Source organism: Triticum aestivum, chromosome 4A (assembly GCF_018294505.1).
Source record: "Triticum aestivum cultivar Chinese Spring chromosome 4A, IWGSC CS RefSeq v2.1, whole genome shotgun sequence".
NCBI classification, from domain to species: domain Eukaryota; kingdom Viridiplantae; phylum Streptophyta; class Magnoliopsida; order Poales; family Poaceae; genus Triticum; species Triticum aestivum.
Genome location: NC_057803.1, coordinates 735,902,278 through 735,911,205, shown reverse-complemented (window position 1 = coordinate 735,911,205; position 8,928 = coordinate 735,902,278).

Here is an 8,928-nt window from a genome sequence, read left to right as displayed (position 1 = left end):
TCAGCACTCCATACAGTAGCACTTTGTTGCCATGAATTCAACGAATATCCTTTCAAGATACATTTTTGCAAGCACATACAACATGTTTCAAAGTTTATTAAAAAAACTCGGAATTTCTTTGATATTTTAATATATTTTTTATTTTACTGTTCTAGAGGGAGCATTTGAGCTCGCGATCATATACTTCACGTCCAATGGATGGTCCATTCTGCACATGACAGTTGGCTAGGGATTTGAAGGTACCTACTAAGGCGAGGCAATTCTTCCATCAGAAGGAGCCTTTACTAGAGCCAATAGTGCTCCATGTTTTCTTCTTTCCAGAATTAGGGTGCTTAATATATGTATGTACTTATGGTGGCTTTAATCTAGCAAACTAGCAGGGGCATTTCGTTGTTTATACGATGATACACTGTGCATTGTAGCAAATCTATTAAATATCAAATCATATGTGTGCAAACTAGTAAAATCAGGAGCATTTTTTGTCAACAATTATTATAAGTGAATTCACAAATTTTTTTTTACTATAAGTGTTGGCATGTCACTATATAGTACATACCCCCACATATAAAACGGACTACTGAACCCACTATAACATGTAAGATACATGCGACTCAGAAAAAACAGCTAAAGCAACATGTCAATTGGTTGGTGACAACCTAATACCTTATATACTCTAGAATTATCTATTTACTTATACTCAATAATAAACTTATCAATGTATTTTTAGGATGAATGCCATACATTAGAGATCTCACCACTATATTTAAGGGTACACAAACATATACACACACTATATCCATGCACCTTTAATAATTTAATTAGTGAAGACATGCGATTTTACTATTTTTTCTTGCATGTAAGAGAATTGGTCTAGAAATGTTTGGCTTGAAAAAAACAAGTAGCTTTCATTACAAAATACAGTTCTCCCTTACCCAACAAGTGTACATTTCATTTACATATATTTAAATGTAATAACACAAATTATCATTCTCATATTTAGAAACATTGTTAAGTGGTTAATTATACCGCTAAAGATATAAATATATTAGTTAGTCTCAAATTTTGGTACATATACATAAGTATAAATGTTTTGTATAAAACGTGTTTGGACCTGACCTGTTTCAAGAAATCAAATGTATTATTATTTTTAAGCACATAAACAGAATAGGTCTCAAACTCAGCATGTAAATTGGCGTGTTAATCTTAATAGTTTTCCAAGCATACTCTTTATTAGCCTATGTGGTGAAGTTTTCAATTTCTCAGATTTGATTGGAGTCATGACTAGCCATTAGGTAACCCCGCCTCCGAAGCGGTTAATGAATATATTCAATGGGTGATGATGATAGTGGGACGAAAAAAAGATGTAGCTCTTAGATGGGTGTGTACTAATATTTATGATTGGTGATATGTAATGGGAGGGATACCAACTCACATTTTTGTATCCCCATTTCGTATCCCGCGGAATCCGGGATTCCCCGCGGGCAATCGCGCCTGAGATCTCGCACTCCCACATGACACTCGACGCATGAGGCCACCAGTTCAATCGACAACTTTCTGAATGGATCAAGGCAACCGAGTCGACTCCGAAGTACTAACGCAGGCGTTCAGTCTAGCAGGAAACACTCGCGGAGATACAAAGGCACAGGATAGGTCCAACATTGTCTTACTTTCCTCTCACACCTTAATCCATTCGGGGGCTACTGACGAGGATACAGACCCGGGGTAGGGTAATAGGCTCGACCTATACGTCCTACCCAAGGTCACTACCCTGGAAGATGGAAAGACCAAGAGTCAACCGAAGAGCACCAGTCTCATACGTCGAGTGCAATCCACTCGACGGTCACACCACTCGACGGTCGCTACCTATCGTCACTCGACCACAAGGAAGGTCACTCGACCGTATCGAAGACCAGTAGTCGGAAGATTACGCAACGGCCAGATATTTACTCCTTAGTCTTCATGAGCATTAAGACTACTTAATGCTGGCGTTACCAGTAACGCCCCTTACTTTATGTACATTAGTTCCCTTGTAACGGAGTGGGGCTGGGGTCCTGGCGCACTCTATATAAGTCACCCCCCTCCTCTGGCACAAGGGTTCGCACCCTCTATAATACAACACACATAATCCAATCGACCGCCTCCGGGCACCGAGACGTAGGGCTATTACTTCCTCCGAGAAGGGCCTGAACTCGTAAACCTCGTGTGTACATCTTCGCCATAGCTAAGATCTTGCCTCTCCATTCCTACCACCCTTTCTACTGTCAGTCGTAGAACCACGACAGTTGGCGCCCACCTTGGGGCAGGTGTATTAGCGACATATTGGTGAAGTGGCAAGTTTTTCCAATCCCCATCATGGTTTCCGGCGGCGAGATGGTTCAGGGCCACGAGATCCGTCTCGGCGCGCTCGTTTTCATCGTCGATGACTCGATGTGGCTTCAGGAAGCTCCGCTCGACGCTGAGGCATTCCCCGTCCGAGGGGCGACGCACTTTCGCGCGTGTGTTCGCGGCGTCCTTCTCCGGCAGCCGTCGACTCAGTATCAGTCGGCTCCGGTGGTGTTTTCTCTCCCCGCTGTTCGCCGTCGCAAGCGGTCCGGTCGATCGCGGCTTCAGCGCTGGGTGAAGCATGTGGTGGCTCGGCGCTCGACCACCCATCAAGTCGCGGCAATCGAGCCCAACGAAACCCTCTACGGCCTGTTCGATCTGTCGACTGGCTCCATGGAGACTGCATCCGAGTGCGATAGCAGCGATCCCGCGGCCGAAGTCCTGATGGTCGATGGTCCTCACAGCCCGCCCGGGTTCCGCCGCGAGGGCGACGGAGACGGAGGCGGTAATCCATCGCACGTCCATGAGGAATACTGACCCGAGCCCCTCTCATCGCAGCAGAGGGAAGAACTTCATCGCCGCAACATGGATGCACTCCATACGCCCATCGTTGGAGAAACCCCCCAGGCTCGGGCCTTGGAGGAGGTGCGCCTAGCCAACTTGGCTGAGCGCACTCGACAGGATAACCTTCAGCGCGCTCTCGACGAGCGGGTCCATGAATCCAGTCGACGACAACTTTTCCCACCTCCACCTAAGGTATACCGCACTCCGATTCAGAATCTCACAGCTGTGGCCCGAATAGCAGAGTCAATCCAGCCTTCCCAGTCGGAAGCTGGCAGAGGGCTGATGCAGATCCGGGCGCTGCTCAGGGCAGCAGGAGAGCAGAATAGATCAGTATCTCAGTCGCAGAATAGGATTCATAACAGATCCATTGCAGCAGACACAGTTCAGTCGCCTCACAGCCCAAGATCGCCTCCGCGGCGTGAAGGCCATGGGCAGTATAATCATCCACTCGACCGTGACAATCGTCGTCGGGGACCCACGCCTCCTCCCAGGAGTGCATCATATGTGCCTCAGCGGAACGATGATAGGCGCCGTCACAGTGGTGAGCGCCGGAATTCAGTCGATCCAAGGGAACCGGGCTTCGACGCGAGGTCTATCCTCGTTCAAGGCCTGGTCGACCGGAACAGAGCACACAGAGAAGACCCTGGCAGAGATCGTCCAAGTGGCAGCCGAGTGCATGTTTCTGGTCCCGAGTGTTTTAGCAGAGCCATCAGGGCAGTAGTGATACCTCCCAACTTCAGGCTGGCATCCGGGGTCAGTAAGTTCACTGGTGAATCCAAGCCTGAAACTTGGCTTGAAGATTACCGAGTGGCTGTGCAGATTGGGGGCGGTAACAACGAGATAGCGATGAAGCATCTCCCGCTCATGTTGGAAGGGTCAGCCCGAGCATGGCTAACTCAGTTGGCTCCGGGCAGTATTCACAGCTGGGAAGAGCTATCCCGAGTGTTCGTGAGAACTTTCGAGGGCACCTGCAAGTGACCTGGAGGATTTCCTGAGCTGCAGCACTGCGTGCAGAAGCTGAATGAGACTTTGAGGGAGTTCATCCAGAGATGGTCCACTCTGCATCACACCGTCAAAAATGTTTCAGAGCATCAAGCTGTGTGCGCCTTCAAGGAAGGCGTAAAATACAGAGAGTTGGTCTTCAAATTCGGTCGGACTGGGGATATGACTCTGGCTCGAATGATGGAGATAGCCACCCGGTACGCTAACGGGGAAGAAGAGGACCGACTCCGTAGCGGGAAGAGCAAACCAGTCGGCCAAGAGACCGGTGGAGGTAACTCCAGTCGGAAGCAGAAGCGCAAGGCCGAGCCGGCGGCGCCCGGAGAGATTGCGGCAGTGAATCAAGGAAAGTTTAAGGGAAAACCTAAGGGGCCCTGGACCCCTAAGAAGGTGAAGGATAAGGAAGGGAATGATCTGCTGGATTTGCCATGCCACATCCACACGAAAAAAGATGAGGAAGGTAATCTGATTTACCCGAAGCATACCACCCAGCAGTGTCAACTCCTAATCCAGCAGTTCCGAGAGAAACAACCCAACGAGAAGGAGAAGGAGTCGGACCAAGGTGAAGATGAAGAGGAAGATGATGGTTATCCCAAATTCAATTCCACTCTGATGATATTTGCTGACGTTAAAAGCAAGAGTCGATTGAAGGTCATCAACAGGGAGGTGAACATGGTTGCTCCTGTGGCGACGACCACCTACCTGAGATGGTCTCAGACAGCCATTACGTTCGACCAGTCTGACCATCCTGCTCGTGTGGCCATCCCTGGGAGGCAAGCTCTGGTGGTCAACCCCGTGGTTGGAGGCACTCAACAGACCAAAGTACTGATGGACGGTGGTAGTGGTCTGAACATCCTCTACGCTGAGACCTTGAAGGGGATGGGCATTCCGATGTCCAAGCTTAGCGAGAGCAATATGAATTTTCATGGTGTTATTCCTGGAAAGAAAGCCGAATCACTCGGCCAGATCGCCCTTGACGTGGTTTTCGATGACTCAAAGCATTACCGTAAGGAGAAGTTGACATTTGAAGTCGTGGATTTCCAGAGTGCGTATCATGCAATTTTGGGTAGGCCAGCGTATGCATGCTTTTTGGATCGACCATGCTATGTGTACCTCAAACTGAAGATGCCTGGCCCCAAAGGTGTGATCACAGTTACAGGCAATCGACAGAAGGCTGAGGAGTGTTTTCAGAAAGGCTCCAAGATCACCGATGAACAAATGGCAGCAGTTGAGTTCCAAGAATATCAGAAGAACGCAGATCCGAGTGATTTGCTCAGAGCCAAGAAACCTGCCACAGATTCTGCATTCCAATCGACTGGTGAGACGAAGCCAGTTCATATTCACCCGACGGATCCCGATGCCGCACCGACCCATATATCAACAACACTCGACAGCAAATAGGAAGAAGCGCTCGTCCAGTTCCTCCGTGAGAACTGGGACATCTTTGCATGGAAACCTTCTGACATGCCAGGTGTGCCCAAAGGACTGGCCGAGCACCGTTTGCGTGTCGACCCCAAAATAAAACCCGTCAAAGAACACCGTCGGCGGTCCGCCGTGCAGAAGAGGAAAACAATTGGTGAAGAAGTGGCTCGACTATTGGCAGCAGAGTTCATCCGTGAAATCTACCACCGAGTGGTTAGCCAATGTAGTCATGGTTCCTAAGAAGGATAATTCACTCCGTATGTGCATTGATTTCAAGCATATCAATCGGTCCTGCCCGAAAGATCACTTCCCTCTCCCTCGCATCGATCAGATTGTTGACTCGACTGTGGGGTGTGAGCGCTTGTCTTTCTTAGATGCGTATTCCGGATACCATCAGATCCAACTATATGGTCCCGATGAAATAAAAACAGCCTTCATCACCCCATTCGGGTGCTTTTGCTATGTCACCATGCCTTTTGGTTTGAAAAATGCCGGAGCCACATTCATGAGAATGATTCAGAAGTGCCTGCTCACTCAAATCAGTCGGAATGAGGAAGCGTACATGGATGACATTGTGGTCAAGTCTCGCAAAGGTTCCGGCCTATTGACTGACCTTGCAGAAACCTTTGCCAACCTGAGAAGGTACGATATCAAGCTTAATCCGTCAAAATGCACGTTCGGAGTTCCAGGAGGAAAGTTACTCGGTTTTCTCATTTCCGAATGAGGGATCGACGCCAATCGAGAAAAAGTTGATACCATCCTCGGAATGAAATGCCCCGTGCGAGTGCATGACATTCACTGACTGGTTGTCTGGCCGTCCTGAGTCGATTCATTTCTCGTCTCGGTGAAAAGGCCTTTCCTCTTTACCGATTGATGAAGAAGTCTGATAAGTTCGAGTGGACTGATGAAGCTGAAGCAGCGTTTGCAGAGCTCAAAACCCTGCTTTCCACCAAGCCGGTGCTCGCTGCGCCAATCAGCAAAGAGCCTTTACTGCTCTACATTGCAGCCACTGGACAAGTTGTCAGCACAGTACTCACGATCGAGCGAGAAGAAGAAGGAAAAGCTTACAAAGTTCAACGTCCAGTCTATTATCTCTCTGAAGTTTTGACTCCATCCAAGCAACGATACCCGCATTATTAGAAGCTTTTCTATGGAATTTACATGACCATGAAGAAGGTGGCGCATTATTTCTCTAACCACTCCATTACAGTCGTTAGCGACGCGCCATTATCTGAAATTCTGAATAACAGAGACGCAACTGGTCGAGTGGCAAAATGGGCGATTGAACTCATTCTATTAGATACCAAGTTCGAGGCAAATAAGGCCATCAAGTCCCAAGCAATTGCAGATTTCCTTGCCGAGTGGATTGAGAAGCAACTGCCGACTCAAGTTCACTCGGAGCATTGGACTATGTTCTTTGATGGCTCCAAGATGCTGAATGGTTCAGGGGCTGGAGTAGTTTTGGTATCCCCCCGCGGAGACATGCTTAGTTATGTTCTCCAGATTCATTTTGATTCCTCCAATAACGATGCCGAATATGAAGCACTTCTATACGGGTTGCGTATGGCCATTTCACTCGGCGTCCGTCGCCTTATGGTCTACGACGACTCAGATTTGGTGGTTAACCAAGTGATGAAGGAATGGGATGCCAAGAGCCCAGCCATGACAGGTTATTGCAATGTAGTGAGAAAGCTGGAGAAGAGGTTTGAAGGTTTGGAGCTCCACCATATACCCCGACTGAAAAATCAAGCTGCAGATGAGTTGGCCAAGATAGGCTCAAAGAGAGAAGCTATTCCCCGAAACGTGTTTCTAGAACATATCCATTCGCCTTCGATTCAGGAAGATCCTTTCATAGAAGAGTCACCGCAGCCCAAGAGTGCCACGGATCCGACTGAAGTCGAAGTCCCAGCCGTGGTCGACTTAATCATGGAGGTTTTGGTCATCACTCCCGACTGGACAGTACCATACATTGCATACATTCTTAGGAAGGAACTCCCAGAGGATGAAAAAGAGGCTCGACAGATCGTCCGACGGTCTAAATCCTTTACTGTGATAAAAGGACAGTTGTTCAGAGAGAGTGTAACTGGAGCCTGCCAGAAGTGCATCACGCCAGAAGAAGGCCGAATGATCCTTAACAATATTCACTTGGGGACCTGTGATCACCATGCGTCCTCTCAGACCATCGTAGCCAAAGCATACCGAGCCAGATTTTATTGGCCGCACGCTAACGAGATGGCAAAGGAAATAGTGGACAAGTGTGAAGGTTGTCAGTTTTATTCCAACATGTCCCACAAACCCGCATCAGCTCTGAAGACTATTCCACTCGTCTGGCCTTTCGCCGTTTGGGGTCTGGACATGGTTGGACCTCTGAGGACAGGCAGGAGTGGATTAACTCATGTGCTGTTAGCAGTCGACAAGTTCACCAAATGGATCGAAGCCAAGCCCATCAAGAGCCTTGAAGCAAGCACAGCCGTGAGTTTCATGAGAGAACTTATATTCAGATATGGCGTCCCACACAGCATCATCACGGATAACGGCTCGAACTTCGATTTTGAAGAGTTCAAAGCTTTTTGCGCCTCCGAAGGCACGAGGGTCGATTACGCTTTGGTCGCCCATCCCCAGTCGAATGGACAGGCGGAACGAGCGAATGGATTGATTCTCAACGGACTGAAGCCTCAGTTAGTGTGTGACCTCAAGCACACGGCAGGGGCTTTGGGTCGACGAACTCCCATCGGTGCTTTGGGGGCTGAGGACAACCCCCAATCAGTCGACTGGACGGATTCCATTCTTTTTAGTCTACGGAGCCGAAGCCGTTTTGCCGAGCGATTTGCTCCACAACGCTCCCCGAGTCGAACTCTTCTCAGAAGAAGAAGCAGAGCAAGCTCGACAAGATGCAGTCGACCTCTTGGAGGAGGAAAGAGAGATGGCCTTAATCCGGCCGACCATTTATCAGCAAGACTTACATCGATTCCATGCCAAGAATGTAAGGGGTCGTGCATTCCAGGAAGGAAACTTGGTCCTCCGAGTGGATCAACAAAAGCCACACAAGCTCGCCCCTGCTTTGCAAGGCCCTTTCGTGATCACCAAGGTGCTCCACAATAGAGCATACCGTCTCTTCAACGTCGAACACAATAAAGATGAGTCGCGCGCCTGGAATGCGGATCTACTCCGCCCTTTCTATTCTGAAATGTTTAGACCGATCAGATGTAATAAGAAATACCTTTTAGTTTGACTATCAAAAGACATAATTTACTCCTTCCGAATGGTTGTTATTTATTTCTTTTGTATACATTACCTTAGCTGCGAATCTATTTTGCCTGAGAAGGATCGATAAAAATCCTACCGAGTGATGAGTCTGCCTCTCACTCGGGGGCTTAGCTGCAACCTAGTGCTTGCCTAAGTCATAAAAATCCTACCGAGTGATGAGTCTGCCTCTCACTCGGGGGCTTAGCTGCAGCCTAGTACTCGCCTAAGTGATAAAAATCCTACCGAGTGATGAGTCTACCTCTCACTCGGGGGCTTAGCTGCAGCCCAGTGCTCGCCTAAGTGATAAAAATCCTACCGAGTGGTGAGTCTACCTCTCACTCGGGGGCTTAGCTGCAGCCCAGTGCTCGCCTAAGT